We start from the raw sequence: 15,415 nt of genomic DNA on the forward strand, positions 1-15,415 counted from the left end.
TTTGAGTAGACTCGCATTTTGTTATCCTGTGCGCTGAAAACTTTGTTCATATGCGCTAAGCAACGCTTGTTAATTTAAAATATTACCTTCTGTGCGGCCGTTTATCAAATCTGAGAGATGGCAAGTCGTCGGCTTCAGCCCCCATGCCACGAGTGCTGGGGTGTTCGGGATAAATTTGAGCACTCTTGTTCCCATTTTTGGGTCCATCTAGGGAGGCGCTCAACACAACGAACGAGGCAACCGGACTTATAATGCTTGAACACTCTCACTTAGCCATAGAATTCTATAATTTTAAATTTCGGTGAAGCCCCTAGTGTTCGGAAGGCCGAATTTGGGGCGCTATCCACGCCTGGGCCGGACAAAGCCGGTCCCTCGCTCTAAGCAGCATAAGTCTTTAGGGACTCGAAAAAAACCTCTCGAACAGCGACCGGCTCTCGCCTCATCATGACGGTCAGTTTTAGCTTTCTCCATTGAGGCGCTCGCCCAGCTCAACTGGGGCGCAATCGCAGTGGTTCTCCCAGTGCTACCTTAGCCGATACAACGGAACGTAAGGTACCAAAACATGGGAGCCGGGCAAATCCAACTATTGACCCAAGACATGATTCGGAGCTGATGCATATAATGCTATAAGTTCGGGGTGCCGCACTTGTGAAAGTGTTCGGACTTATCACACCATGATGCGGGAAACATAAGCCCCTGGTGTATTTAGCCGTACCAAAGTGTACAGATGCAACATGTCATAAATGAACATATGTATAAGAAAGAAAAGCAATTATAAGCAAAAAGGGTGCTACATTGTTTATTCAAGAAATACTGCCGTGAATGTAGAACGATACAAATAGTGCGATAAGCAAGGGATGGGACTATTAAACATGTCCCCCTCCAGGGGTAGGCTGCGGAATGGTGTATAAAACAAATTTAATGCTCGTAATGGAGACCACCTAGATATTCGTCATAGCCTTTCTCCTTCCCTGGTTGTTGCATCGTGAGTTCGGCAGGTCTACTGCCAGACAGGGCCTCTGATGAACGGAGTCCCGTGGGTAAAAAAAGAAAAAGAGAAAAAAAAGAACGACACACTTGAGAGCCCCTGGTGTGGTTAAGCCGCACTCTGGGCCTATCGTGGTCGTGCCCCTCCCCCTATGCCCATGGTATCTCCAGAGCGTAATGATGTACGCGAAGGACCAGTCTTGCAATTTTGCAGGGGCTAGGGTTGGGGCCGCATTGCTACGCGTGCTCGGAACGTGCCAGGTGGTCTTGTTGTAGGTTACTCTGGGCGCGTTTAGCCGTGTCCGGTCGCTTAACGGCCGGACTCGAGAATTGCCTTAAGAGGCCGCACTGTACTTCTGCCGCGAGAGCCGCTGTATTTTCCTCCGTTCGGAGAGAGCGTTCAGTGTTTCCGTTGACCGTGATGACTCCTCGAGGGCCTGGCATCTTGAGCTTGAGGTATGCATAGTGCGGCACCGTGTTGAACTTTGCAAACGCGGTACGTCCGAGCAGAGCATGATAGCCGCTGCGGAACGGAACTATGTCGAAGATTAACTCCTCGCTTCGGAAGTTATCCGGGGATCCGAAGACCACTTCCAGTGTAACTAAGCCTGTATAGTTGGCCTCTATACCTGGTATGACGCCTTTAAAGGTCATCTTTGTGGGTTTAATCCTTGAGGGGTCTATGCCTATTTTGCACGCTGTATCCTGATAAAGCAGGTTCAGGCTGCTGCCGCCGTCCATCAGGACTCGGGTGAGGTGAAATCCATCGACGATTGGGTCTAAAACCAATGCGGCGAATCCGCCGTGGCGGATGCTGGTGGGGTGGTCCCTTCGATCAAAAGTGATCGGGCAGGAGGACCATGGGTTGAACTTCGGGGCGACTGGCTCCATCACGTATACATCCCTGAGTGCATGCTTCCGCTCCCTTTTGGGTATGTGGGTTGCGTATATCATGTTCACCGTCCGCACTTGTGGGGGGAAACCCTTATGTCCTCTATTGTTCGGCGGTCGGGTCTCTTCATCGTCATCACTATGCAGCCCCTTGTCATTGTTTTCGGCAATTAGCTTGCATGCCTGCTTGAATACCCAACAGTCCCTGTTGGTGTGGTTAGCTGGCCTTTCGGGGGTGCCGTGTATCTGGCACGAGCGATCGAGTATTCAGTCCAAATTGGACGGACCCGGAGTAGTTCTTTTGAATGGCTTTTTCCGCTGACCGGGTTTGGAGCCTCTGAATCCGGCATTGACTGCCGTATCCTCATTATTGGCGCTGTTAATGCGGCGTTTGTTCTTGTTGCGACGCGACCTGCCATTGCGGTCCTTGATATCTGGACTGCCAGAATTTTTGCTGAGGTTGTTGCTGCGGGCTAGCCAGCTGTCCACTCCCGCGCAGAAGCGGGTCATGAGTGATGTGAGGGCTGCCATGGATTTCGGCTTTTCGTGTTCCAGGTGCCGGGCAAGCCACTCGTCGCGGATGTTATGTTTGAAGGCTGCGAGGGCCACTGCATCCGGACAGTCGATGATTTGATTTTTCTTAGTTAAGAACCATGTCCAGAATTGTCTGGCCGATTCGTCTGGCTGCTAAATTATATGGCTTAGGTCGTCAGCGTCTAGTGGTCGCACATATGTGCCCTGGAAGTTATCAAGGAATGCGGCTTCTAGGTCCTCCCAACACCCTATTGATTCTGCTGGCAAGCTGTTAAGCCAATGTCGAGCTGGTCCCTTAAGCTTGAGTGGGAGGTATTTGATGGCGTGAAGATCATCACCGCGGGCCATGTGGATATGAAGGAGATAGTCTTCGATCCAAACTGCGGGGTCTGTTGTGCCATCATAAGATTCAATATTCACGGGTTTAAACCCTTCGGGGATTTGATGATCCATTACTTCATCTGTGAAGCATAGTGGGTGTGCGGCGCCTCTGTATTGGGCTATATCACGACGAAGCTCAAAAGAGCTTTGTCTACTGTGTTCGGCCCGGCCGGACTTGCTGTGTCCGTCGCGACGGTTGTCGTCACGTATCATGGGGCGCCCACGTGATCTGTGGATCGATCTTGATTGTCTTGCCTTATCCTCCAATATATCTCGCAAGTCCAGAGCGTTCCCCTGTGGTTTTGTGCTTTTCAAGCGATGCCGGGGTACGGTTCTAGTGGAGGGCCTAGAGGCCTCTCTGTCGCGGCCACGGGGTGGTCGGTCAGCCGTATCATGCGCTGGTGATGCAGGTTTATATGCCTCCTCCTCTAATCGGGGGAGCAGCTTGTGTTTGGGGTAGCTTTTGGAGGGGCGTTCGAGCTCATGCTCTTTGGCCGCAAGGACTTTAGTCCATCTGTCGGCTAGCAGATCTTGATCAGCTCTAAGCTGTTGCTGCTTTTTCTTGAGGCTATTTGCCGTGGCCATAAGCCTGTGTTTAAAACGCTCTTGTTCGACGGGATCCTCAGGCATGACAAATTCGTCGCCGTCGAGGCTTGCCTCGTCTCCGGAGGGAGGCATGTAATCCTCTACCTCTTCGTCTGCCGCTCTCTCATGAGGGCTGGCGTCTCCTTCCTCCTGTGCTGAATCTTGCTGGAGGGGGTTGTCTTCGGCACTATCTGGGGTGTTATTATCTCCGGTGCCGGAATCTCCATTCTTTCTGTGCTGGGATTTAGAGCGGCGCCGCTGACGCCGGCGCTTGGGCTGTTTCTTGGAGGGGTCATCCTCCGTTGTTCCTTCGCCATTCCCATCCTTTGGGATATCCACCATGTATATGTCATATGATGAGGTTGCTTTCCAGTGCCCAGTAGGCGCTGGTTCTTGTTCGTCTCCGGCATCGTCGTCCATACCGTCGGTGTCTTCGGAGTCGAAGTCTAACATGTCGGTTAGATCATCGATAGTGGCTACTAAGTGGGTGGTGGGTGGGCTTTGAATTTCTTCATCGTCCGCATCCCAACCGTCCTGACCGCAGTCCGGCCAGGGCTCTCCTGATAACGAGAGATACTTTAGCAAACTCAAGATGTCGCTGAAAGGTGCGTGTTGAAAGATGTCCGCAGCGGTGAACTCCATGATCGGTGCCCAATCGAATTCAATTGGAGGGGTCGCGGGAGGTTCGGAGTCCGGCGAGGAGTCCGGCACCTCGCAGTCACGAGCTTCACAAGGGACAAGGCCAGTATTCGGCTCCATCGCCTAGAGGTTGCAGCCCTCGAGGCAGTGTCTAGCCACCCATCCTCGATCTGCGCAGCCGGCTCCGAATCAAGGGTCGGAGCAGGCTCGTGTGCGGCCTCCAGGGCACTGTCCGGCTGCAGAGCTAAATCATGCCCATTGTGATAGTGTGGCGCGCTCGGCTGTGGCTCGAATCCATCAAAGACCAAGTCTCCGCGGATGTTAGCTGTGAAGTTCAAACTTCCAAATCTGACCTGACGGCCAGGGGCGTAGCTTTCGATCTGCTCCAGATGGCCAAGCGAATTGGCCCGCAGTGCAAAGCCGCCGAATACGAAGATTTGTCCGGGGAGAAAATTCTCACCCTGGACTGCGTCATTGTTGATGATCGAAGAAGCCATCGAGCATATCGGTGACGACACAGAGGAACTCTCAATGAAAGCACCAATGTCGGTGTCAAAACCGGTGGATCTCGGGTAGGGGGTCCCGAACTATGCGTCTAGGAGGATGGTAACAGGAGACAAGGGACACGATGTTTTACCCAGGTTCGGGCCCTCTTGATGGAGGTAAAACCCTATGTCCTGCTTGATTGATATTGATGATGTGGGTATTACAATTGTAGATCTACCACGAGATCAAGGAGGCTAAACCCTAGAAGCTAGCCTATGGTATGATTGTTGTTCGTCCTACGGACTAAAACCATCCGGTTTATATAGACACCGGAGAGGGCTAGGGTTACACAGAGTCGGTTACAATGGTAGGAGATCTACATATCTGTATCGCCAAGCTTGCCTTCCACGCCAAGGAAAGTCCCATCCGAACACGGGACGAAGTCTTCAATCTTGTATCTTCATAGTCTTGGAGTCCGGCCGATGATGATAGTTCGGCTATCCAGACACCCCCTAGTCTAGGACTCCCTCACGCGTCCCTAAGCTTGGCTCCCCCTCCCTTCCCCTTTGCCCCCCCATTTGTACACCGAGGCCGCCAAAACCCGCGAAACCCCACGCTCCTCCGTCGGCCTCCCGACCGCCGCCCAGCCGGAGACTCTTCCCCGACTGCGTCGTCCACCGCAACTGCTCGCCGTCCCTCATCCATCGCACCGGATGAGGATCCGTCGTCAATCTCGTCGTCTCGCCGGATCAGCCGCCCCGTCCTCCACCTCCAAGGAGCTGCCCCGATGTTTGCCTCGTCTATCGCACCACCTCAATCCCCACACCGCCATCTTGACCTGCCCCACCAGAACCGCAACACCCTGACCAATTCCTCCGATGAAGCCGAGGCCAACTCGGCGCCACCAAGGAGGTTCTGCACTCATCGCTGCTTTTTATCTTTTATTTGATCTCATGGGGCTGCTGGTGCTCGATACCGAGCAGCCATGGCGGGTCTTCATCGACGGCGTCGTCGCTGGCCACATCATCCATGGCGTATCTCCCCCATGTCGTTGCTTCCTCGGCGGCGACTTCCACACCGGCACAAGCTGCAGCTGCTCCGGCTCTCGCTCGTGTTGTGGCTCTGTTCTTGCTGTCGGACGCGCTACTGCACTGCTCTTGCTTTCGTTCGTGCTGCTGCTCTGTTCTTGCTCTCGCTTGCGCTGCTGTTGCTGCTGCACGACCTCCCACAGCTACAGGAGTTGCTACTTTAGCACTCGCTCGTGATGCTACTGCATGACTTTCTCTCTGCTAGTGCATTCCCTGCTCGAGCGTCTGCTGATTTAGATCACTGCTTCTCTGCTACTAGTGCTGGAACGCCCTAAACATCTATTGCAATGCTCTGCTACTAGTTCAATCAGTTTCGACAGTAAAATTCAGTTTCTTCAGTGAAGTTCAGAGTGAACAGTACTTACAGCATCTGTCGAAGCGGTCATGGCACGGCTGATGCGTTTTACATCTAGCACTTTTTGGTGATGTATTTTACATCATCTATTGCAGATGATATTAGGGTCCCACTTCAGATTAACGTTGTCTGTCTTGTCCTGCTTCAGCCTTGCCGCCGTACACCTCACCGGAGCTGCTCCAATGATGGAACCATCCATCACAGCGGAGCAGTACTCTCGGCGCCGTTTCCAGAGGACTCAGATCTTCTTCCCCGCCTCCGACGGTCACACCAGCATCACCATCCTCCACGTCCAACCCAATGATGCTGAGGTCCACAAGGCTATGCCAAAGAGGTTGTACACTCGTCGCATCACTTTGTTACTCTGCATTCATGTCGATCCCTCAGGGATCCTTTGCTATGGACCTACTATTCGTGCATTTGGTTAGAAGGAGTGGAGCAAAGCAAAACTGGAGGATTTTTTCCTTTGGTGTCTCTTTCGAAGAAGAAACGTAGGAATTTTAATATTCACTTGGACGTCCTTTTCAAATTAATATGCATGAACAACAGAACTAATTGCATTACTGGCATAATAAGATTCTTATTTTTTTCATTTTCACGTGGTTTGACTTTAATTTGACCATGTTTCTCCATTCCTGTGTTCTTCCAATTCATGTGAACCAAACACCCAAGGTGACTGAAATCCTATGTTTCCAAATGCTCTGTTTTGCACGTGCATTCCTATCCTATTCCTGTGTTTTTCCTGTCCCCGCGTTTATAGAATCCTCCAATTCTAAGGAGCCCTTACAGATTTACTTCATTTTTAGATAGGCGTCAAAGAAAACTCTGGGTGTTATGCCATGTTCCTGCCGTGCCGTCATCCACCCCACCCGAGGTGCACCATCGACAGAAGCGTTCACTGCAGCAGAGATCCCCCCTGCAGACTTTCTTTCACCGCCTCAGATCATCTTCCCCATTGACGGCAGCTACACCAACTGCATTACCATCATCGACTAAGCAGATGAACCTGAGGACTACACAGTTCCGGAAGAGAGGTCACAGTCTTTCATTTACTTACGTTATACATCGGTTATTATTACCTGCTGCTTTATCGTTCAAAATTGAGTTTTGAAATGCCCATGGGTCTCATATCAAGGCAGCAACGAATAGTATATGTCTACTATCTGGTTCATCTGGGGTCTTCTATGTGGTCCATGTTGGGTGGGCAACAAACAATAGATGATCCATTCTCTATCTTTTTAAATTGAAGCTATAATCTACCTACTATCATTAGTTTTGGATCCATCCACTCGTTTGCTACCATCAGTCTTGATTTTTTGCATGCACCCCTTAGGCCTTACAAAATCTAAGTATTTTTTTATTATGCATGTTAGATATTGTACACAATCGTACTAAACATGCAGAGAAAAAGAGAAGACCGTTGCGTGGGAATATAATGTCATGCAGACGCTGCTCCATGGTGGGCGAAGTGGGGACCCCCCCTCCTGCATTTCCAGAATGTATTCCATAGGAAGATAACTGTTCATATGGGGATTCAGAAGGAGCCGACCACGCCTGTTTACCACCTGAGGTGTTTGCTCTAACCTGGCATGCTGATGTTGGTCATATCATGCATATGGTGCCTCGTATTGCTTACATTGTACATCTTATATGTCATCAGCTTAGTTTAGATTTGCTTTGTGTGAATGCCACTTGTTTGGTTTCTATATCATACTCCCACCATTCCTAAATATTTGTCTTTTTAGAGATTTCAACAAGTGACTACATACAGAACAAAATGAGTGAATCTACACTCTAAAATATGTCTATATGCATCCGTATGTGGTAGTCCATTTGAAATATCTAAAGACAAATATTTAGGAACGGAGGGAGTATATAGGAATTATGCAATGCCATCTTCTTTAGCCATGCATCATATACGTGAATCATGCAATGCCATCCTGTTTAGCCAGTCATCGTATATGTGAAATGTATCGTGCCATATTTTTTCCATAATGTATTCCATTTGTCAACAATGTTTATACATTCATCTACTCTTCATGTGCATCAACCATTTGAGTCGGTCATGGGAAAATCTAGAGTGAAAACAAGGTCTTCTGAGCAGTCAGTGCTACCTGTCGATGCAGATTTCTTGCTAGCTATAGATAGCTCCTTAGAGGAGGATTCAAAGACAGATGACCAGTCGTATTCCCGCCCCCCTGAGGTGCATGCTCTAACTTGGCTGGGTTATATTGCTCATATCATGCATATGGTGTCTTGCATTGCCATGCCATTTGCTTAGATTAGACATGCTTTGTGTGAATGCCTCCGGTTTGCTTTGTATATCAGATACGTGAATTATGCAATGCCATGTTTTTCAGCCTGTTATCATATATGTGAATTATGCACCGCCATGTAGCCAGGCATCATATATGTGAATTATCTCATGCCATCTTTTTTTATTACGTATTCCATTTGTCGACAATCTGTGTATATTGAACTACTCTTCATGTGTATCAGCCATTTGAGCCGGTTATGGAAAAAATCTAGAGTGAAAACAAGGTCTTTAGAGCAGGCAATAGTACCTGTTGAAGCATATATCTTGATGGTTACAGGGAGCTCCTCAGAAGAGGATTCAGAGACAGATGACCGGTCCTATATCCCACCTGAGGTGTATGCTCTAAGTTGCAATGTTTATATTTCTCATATGATGCATATGGTGTCTTGCATTGCTTAGTTTAGACATCATATGCACAATATTGAATTCCATCTGCTTAGTTTAGAGATCATACATGCGAGTGCCAGCTGCTTAGTATATGAATCAATTATGTCAATTATATCATGACATCCTGTATACTTAGACAACATGTATGTGAATTATTTCATCCCAACCTATTTTAGAAAGACATCATATAGTTTTGTCATGTCATCCTGTTTGGATACTCATCATATGTTAAATTATGCCATTATATCCTGTTAAGTTATCCATCATATATCTGAAACTGTGTCATGCTATCCTGTTTAGTTAGGCATCATATATGTGAAATTGTGTCATGCTGTCCTGTTTGGTTAGGCAACATATATGTGAATTACCACATCTGTCTATCATACAATGTTTGTACATTCAATTTCTTTTCTTGTTTATCATCCATTTGAATTGGAGGGGTGATGGCAGTATCTAAAGGAGCAAAAACCCGTTCTTCACAAAAGACAGTGCTACCCGTCAATGCAGATAGAACCATGGTTGTACTGGCCCACAAACTAGCCCCACCACACATAATCGAGACTCTTCCAGATTGCACACTTACAACATTGGGCAGAGAACCAGCTACAACCCATCTAACCGCAACCCCAACGGATAGTAACCCACTTCTAGTTGACAAAGCACCATGTCCACCACAGAGTACCCCCACACGAGTAGTTTGTAAAGCTACTGCAGTGCCCAAAGCACGAAGACCACCACAGCTAACCCAAACTCCACGTTTAAAGCAGAAGAGCAACTATTCTCAGGTCAAATTCCATAGCTATGGTCCATACTCCTTTGTTGTTTCATCACTGTATTTACTCATGCCAACTACTTCCGAATTTGAAGGATCCAATTGAAACTCCAATGGTGCAACATGTATGTTTTAAATCTATTTCTTTAACTGAATTGTTGTTCTAACTTCTTGCTCTATGTTGATTTCAGTTTAAGTTGTATAAATAGTTATGTTCTCACGTGATGCACATTACAAGTGTTGCCAATGTTGTGTAGTTTCTCACATTATATTCTATCTATGTTGTTGTGTCTTAAAAATATATGAGTTGAACTGTGTCTCTATCTTGATTAGGCAACATAAACTAGAATGATATGGACAATACAGTGACCATAGTACATAGATATATGTTTGTTTCATGCTGTTATCCTATCCACCTTACTACTGAACCAGTTTACCAAAATGAGTTTCTTATACTACAACCTAAACCTGTGATGTGTCTGCTTGTTTCTCTTGTAGTATGCAAACAGAATATTGGAGAAGAGCACCCCGCTATGCAATTTTAGAGAAAGTAATGCAGATAAGGTTCAAGATAGTGAGACAACCCTGTTGGTCTCCAAGAAAGGTGATAAAAACGATCTTGTAGACAGTGAGAAAACCCCACAGTCCTGCATTGATGTAGTGTTCGAGTTACTGGCCAGTACCGCTGGCACAAGCTCTTCGAACTCGCTGCCTGAATCACTTCGGCTTCTTCAGTATCAGCTACAAGCTGAAAGGCATGAGTCAGCTGTGCTGTGCCAAGAAGCCGAAGGACTGAGGAAGTCCCTGTAGAATTCAGATGTGTACTTTCTTGTGCAACAACAAGCGCTGGAGGATTTACGCGCCATACAAGAGAAAGCTAATAAGCTTGCTAAGCATCTTGCCAGCATTATGGGTAGCCAGGATATTGTTTCTTGAGCTCTTCCGAAGTGGTTTCAGTTCTGGACTTGTTTTGCTGCGGCGTTTATATGCTGCTTCGTTCCCTATATTTGCACTGGTGGCGAACTTTGATGCCCAGTGGATGTAATATGTGTAATAGCCGTGATAGCCTAGCATAAGTTGCTTGCTTATTTATTTCCTTGCTGTCTTGTTTTTTTCTTGTAGTTAGTGCAGTTCTTTTTCTGCGGTTTGCTAGTGGCTGCAATAACCTATTTTTTAAAACTAGGCCACAATAACCATGGGCTACATATTTACTGTAGTGACACTGGGCCTCCTACCGGCCATAGAAACAATGGGCCTTCTACGGGACGTAGAAACAAGCGGCTTTCTACTGGCCATAGACACAATGGGCCTTCTACGGACCGTATCATCAATGGGCTTTATATGGGCCGGATGATCGATCGGCCAAACATGGGCCAGTAACAGACCGCATTATGGCCGTAAACGGGCTAGAGTTGGAATTGTCCGTTCATGGGCCGACCAGAACGGGCTGTCGTTAATAGGCCATATTTGATGATGCTATGAAAATGGCCCAACGTATTAACGGGCCACAAACGGGTCGACTGTAACAACGGGCTAAATTTGGCCCACAAGCAGAAAATGACAGTAACGGGCCGTAACTAACCGAATGCTGGAAATGAGCCCAAGAATAAATGGGCCCTGAGAAGGCCGAAAGATAACATGGGCTGGAAACGGCCCAATGGAATAATGGGCCGTTAATGGGTATAAAGTGATACACTGTTCATTACGGGCCAGTTTCAGCACGGGCCATTAATGGGCCAAGAGTTACAAAGGGCCTCATATGGGCCGAAAGACGTCATGGGCCATACATGGGCCGGAAGTTAAAATGGGTTGGAATCATATTGGATGGCCTAGATGACGCTATTGGGCCTAATTCGGATAGGCCATAACAGGCCCTGTGTATGCGAGCTGTAAATGGGCTATATGCGAACATGTCGTTAACACGCTTTCCGTGGGCTGTCCCGCCACCTTTTGACCAAGTCAAACGGGCCGGCCTTTTCACAGGAATGGGTCTCTGTTGGGCCGTGCCACGTGTCGACGTATCATAGGTGCCTTGGGTCCAATGAGTGGATGACATCTGTCCCAACGTTGAGATGACATGTGTTTACTCCAGCCAATGATGATTTTACACGTGGAAAATCCCCATTGGTCGGGGCTGTTAATGGGTTGTCGGATCCAAAACTGGACCTGATAGCTTAACGGTGTTCCATTATGGTGGATGCCACGTGTCGGTCACCCTTGACGAAAGCACTTCTATGACGCGCGAATTATCGTCATGGAAGTGGCCACTTCCGTGATGATAATTTTGGTAATGTCATGGAACACTTCTACGACATCACAGGTATGACTATCTTGATTCTGTCATAAAATCGTCATGGATGTAGATGCATGACAAAAAACGTGACCTGCTATGACAAACACGTATCATCACAGAAGTGTATTTTTTTAGTGCTATCGGGGTGGTGGAACCGTCAGTGACTCCTGAGAAAGGATTGGTAGGCTGGAGCTGGTCATATGGCACTTGGAGGTTGTCGAACATCTCAACGGACAGGACGTTGAGTCCTGCGCCACCATCGATGAGGGTCCTGGTGACTTGCACATTGCTGATGACTGGGAACAGAGCATCGGGAGGATGCTAGCAGTAGCCACACACTTGAGTTGATCTGCTGAGCTGAAGGTGATGGCGCACTTGGACCACCTGAGCGAGCGTGTGGCCTCAAGCTTGGGGAGGACTGCATTCACCTCACGAGCAAACTGATTGAAGATGTGCTAAGAGGCTGGGGCCTGGGCTCTGCCCAAGATGCAAGCGATAGCACGTGGCTCATGGAAGCCCCCAGCCCCCTCGTCCTGACGGTGGTCGTCATTCCTTCTTGGCGAGAGAGGCAGAGGAGGAAGGCCTGCGTTGCCCGGCGGGCGGTCCTCGCGAGGATGATCCCTCCAGGCACCCTCGCGAGGCTGGTCCTGCCAGCGATCCTCACGAGGTCGGTCACGCCACTCCTGGCGAGGGCCACGGTCGTCCCATCATCCTCCACCTCGTCCTCCTCCTCGGCCGTAGCCCCGGTCATTGTGCTCGGGGCGTCGACCGAAGCGTCCTTCTCGAACGGCCCTGAGCTCCTGGCACTCATTGGTGTTGTGGGTGTGGAGGTTGCGGTAGGCGCAGAACGGTCGACTGCCCTTGGACGACTCCGGCTGGTCCTTACCATGCGTCATGTCTGGCTCCGCCGCGAGGACGGCTACTCCCTTGCGCTTGACGTCCTTGGCCTTGGTTTTCTTTTCTTTCGGATCAGCAACTGGAAGCTCGAGGAGGGAAAGGCGTCCTTCCTCAGCTCTTGCGCACTTGGTCGCCAGGTTGAACAACTCCAGGGATGTGCACAACTCCTTGTGGATGGCGAGCTCCTCCTTCATCTTAATGTCATGGACGCCATTAGAGAATGCTGAGATGATGGCCTCGTCCGTCACTTTGGGGATCTTGAGGTGGATGCTATTGAAGCGCTGGATGTATTTCTGCATGGTTTCCCCAGGCTGTTGCTTGATGTGGCGCAGGTCACCCGTGGCCGGGGGGCAGTTGTGAGTGCCCTGGAAGTTGGCGATGAAGCAGTTGCGCATCTCGTCCCATGAGGAGATCGAGCCAGGGGCAGGTTCAGGAGCCACGAGCGGGCACTATCTTTGAGCGCCATGGGAAACCAATTTGCCATGACCTTCTTGTCTCTGTTTGCCGCCTCGATGCTCAGCTCATAGAGCTGCAGGAACTCCGCAGGGTCGGGGGTGCCGTCATAGCGAGGAGGCAGGTCCGGCTTGAACTTGCCCAGCTAGGCGACGCGGAGCCTGCTCTTGCTGGTACCCGCGCACCACCGCCAGAGGCAGCATGCGGTCTTGTCGTGCCGGTGCAGGGACGCGGTCTCATTGCGCTGGTGCAAGGAGCATGGGGGCGCCTTCCTGAGGCCGAGGGATTTCTTGGCAGCTTCTTCCTTGTTGCGCGGGCGCTGGATACGGTCGGTCACGTCCAGGGGCTGCGTGCCTTGGAGCCAGGGCGTCGTCTTGGGGCAGAGGCAGTGGAGGTGCTCCATGGGCCCTGTCGCCCATACCCGGGGAGGGCGAGGCAACGAGAGGGACGGCGCGGGAGATCCTCCTGTGGCACTGACGAGCTCGGTGATGCGAGCGAGCCATTCTTCGTAGAGGTCGTCTACGGGGCGGTAATGTAGGATCTCACGTGCTAGGAGCAGCGCAGCCTGCGCGTCCCTGGGGGTGCGACGAGCGTGGGACGACGAACCAGCTGTGGTCAGCGACAGGGTGGCGGTGCGACCTTCCCGCTGCACCGAGGGGTGTAACGAGGATGCTTGCTGCTCGTTCCCCGTCGGGCCGGTGGCGGCGTTGGCGGCAGGCAACAGAGAACGACGGGGAGGACCGCTGACAGGAGCTGTCTGGGCGACACAAGCGGCGAGAGCAGGCCGGCTCTCAGCCCGGGCTCGGCAGGCGTCTGACATGGATGCAACAAAGTGATGGGATGCGAATCAGTGGAAGGAAGATTTCAGCGCACCCCTACCTGGCGCGCCAAATGTCGGATATTGGGTTCCGACAAAACCCTTAAGGTTCAAACTCTGGGGTGCGCATGAAGATTTCCTCCTACCGAAACATGCCCTCAACCTCGGCGCGATCTCTAAGCTAGCACGATGAACTCACAACACAAGAGACACAAGATTTATACAGGCTCGGGCCACCGTTGTGGTGTAATACCCTACTCCTATGTGTGGTGGTGGATGGCCTCTTGGGCTGATGATGAACAGTACAAGGGAAGAACAGACTCGCGAGGAGAGGTGTTCTTGTGGTGGTGTGGTATGTAGATGAACTTGACTCATCCCTTCTACTATGGTGGCTAGCCCTATTTATAGAGGCCCTGGTCCTCTTCCCAAATATTGAGCGGGAAGGGATCCAACAACGGCCATTTTGAAAGGGGCAGCTAGTACAAGCTATCCTAACTAAAGGTGGTCTTGAAGGAAATATGCCCTAGAGGCAATAATAAAGTTATTATTTATTTCCTCATATCATGATAAATGTTTATTATTCATGCTAGAATTGTATTAACCGGAAACATGATACATGTGTGAATACATAGACAAACATATAGTCACTAGTATGCCTCTACTTGACTAGCTCATTAATCAAAGATGGTTATGTTTCCTAAACATAGACATGTGTTGTCATTTGATTAATGGGATCACATCATTAGGAGAATGATGTGATTGACATGACCCATTCCGTTAGCCTAGCACTTGATCGTTTAGTATATTGCTATTGCTTTCTTCATGACTTATACATGTTCATGTAACTATGAGATTATGCAACTCCCGTTTACCGGAGGAACACTTTGGGTGCTACCAAACGTCACAACGTAACTGGGTGATTATAAAGGAGTACTACAGGTGTCTCCAAAGGTACGTGTTGGGTTGGCGTATTTCGAGATTAGGTTTTGTCACTCCGATTGTCGGAGAGGTATCTCTGGGCCCTCTCGGTAGTGCACATCACTATAAGCCTTGCAAGCAATGTAGCTAATGAGTTAGTTACGGAATGATGCATTATGTAACGAGTAAAGAGACTTGCCGGTAATGAGATTGAACTAGGTATTAGATACCGACGATCGAATCTCGGGCAAGTAACATGCCGATGACAAAGGGAACAACGTATGTTGTTATGCGGTTTGACCGATAAAGATCTTCGTAGAATATGTAGGAGCCAATATGAGCATCCAGGTTCCGCTATTGGTTATTGACCGAGAATAGTTCTAGGTCATGTCTACATAGTTCTCAAACCCGTAGGGTCCGCACGCTTAACGTTACGATGACAGTTTTATTATGAGTTTATATATTTTGATGTATCGAAGGTTGTTCGGAGTCCCGGATGTAATCCAGGACATCACGAGGAGTCTCGAAATGGTTGAGACATAAAGATAGATATATTGGAAGCCTATATTTGGATATCGGAATTGTTCCGGGAGAAACCGGGATTTTTCCGGAGTA

The sequence above is a fragment of the Triticum aestivum genome, chromosome 2B (assembly GCF_018294505.1).
Source record: "Triticum aestivum cultivar Chinese Spring chromosome 2B, IWGSC CS RefSeq v2.1, whole genome shotgun sequence".
In the NCBI taxonomy this organism is placed as follows: Eukaryota; Viridiplantae; Streptophyta; class Magnoliopsida; order Poales; family Poaceae; genus Triticum; species Triticum aestivum.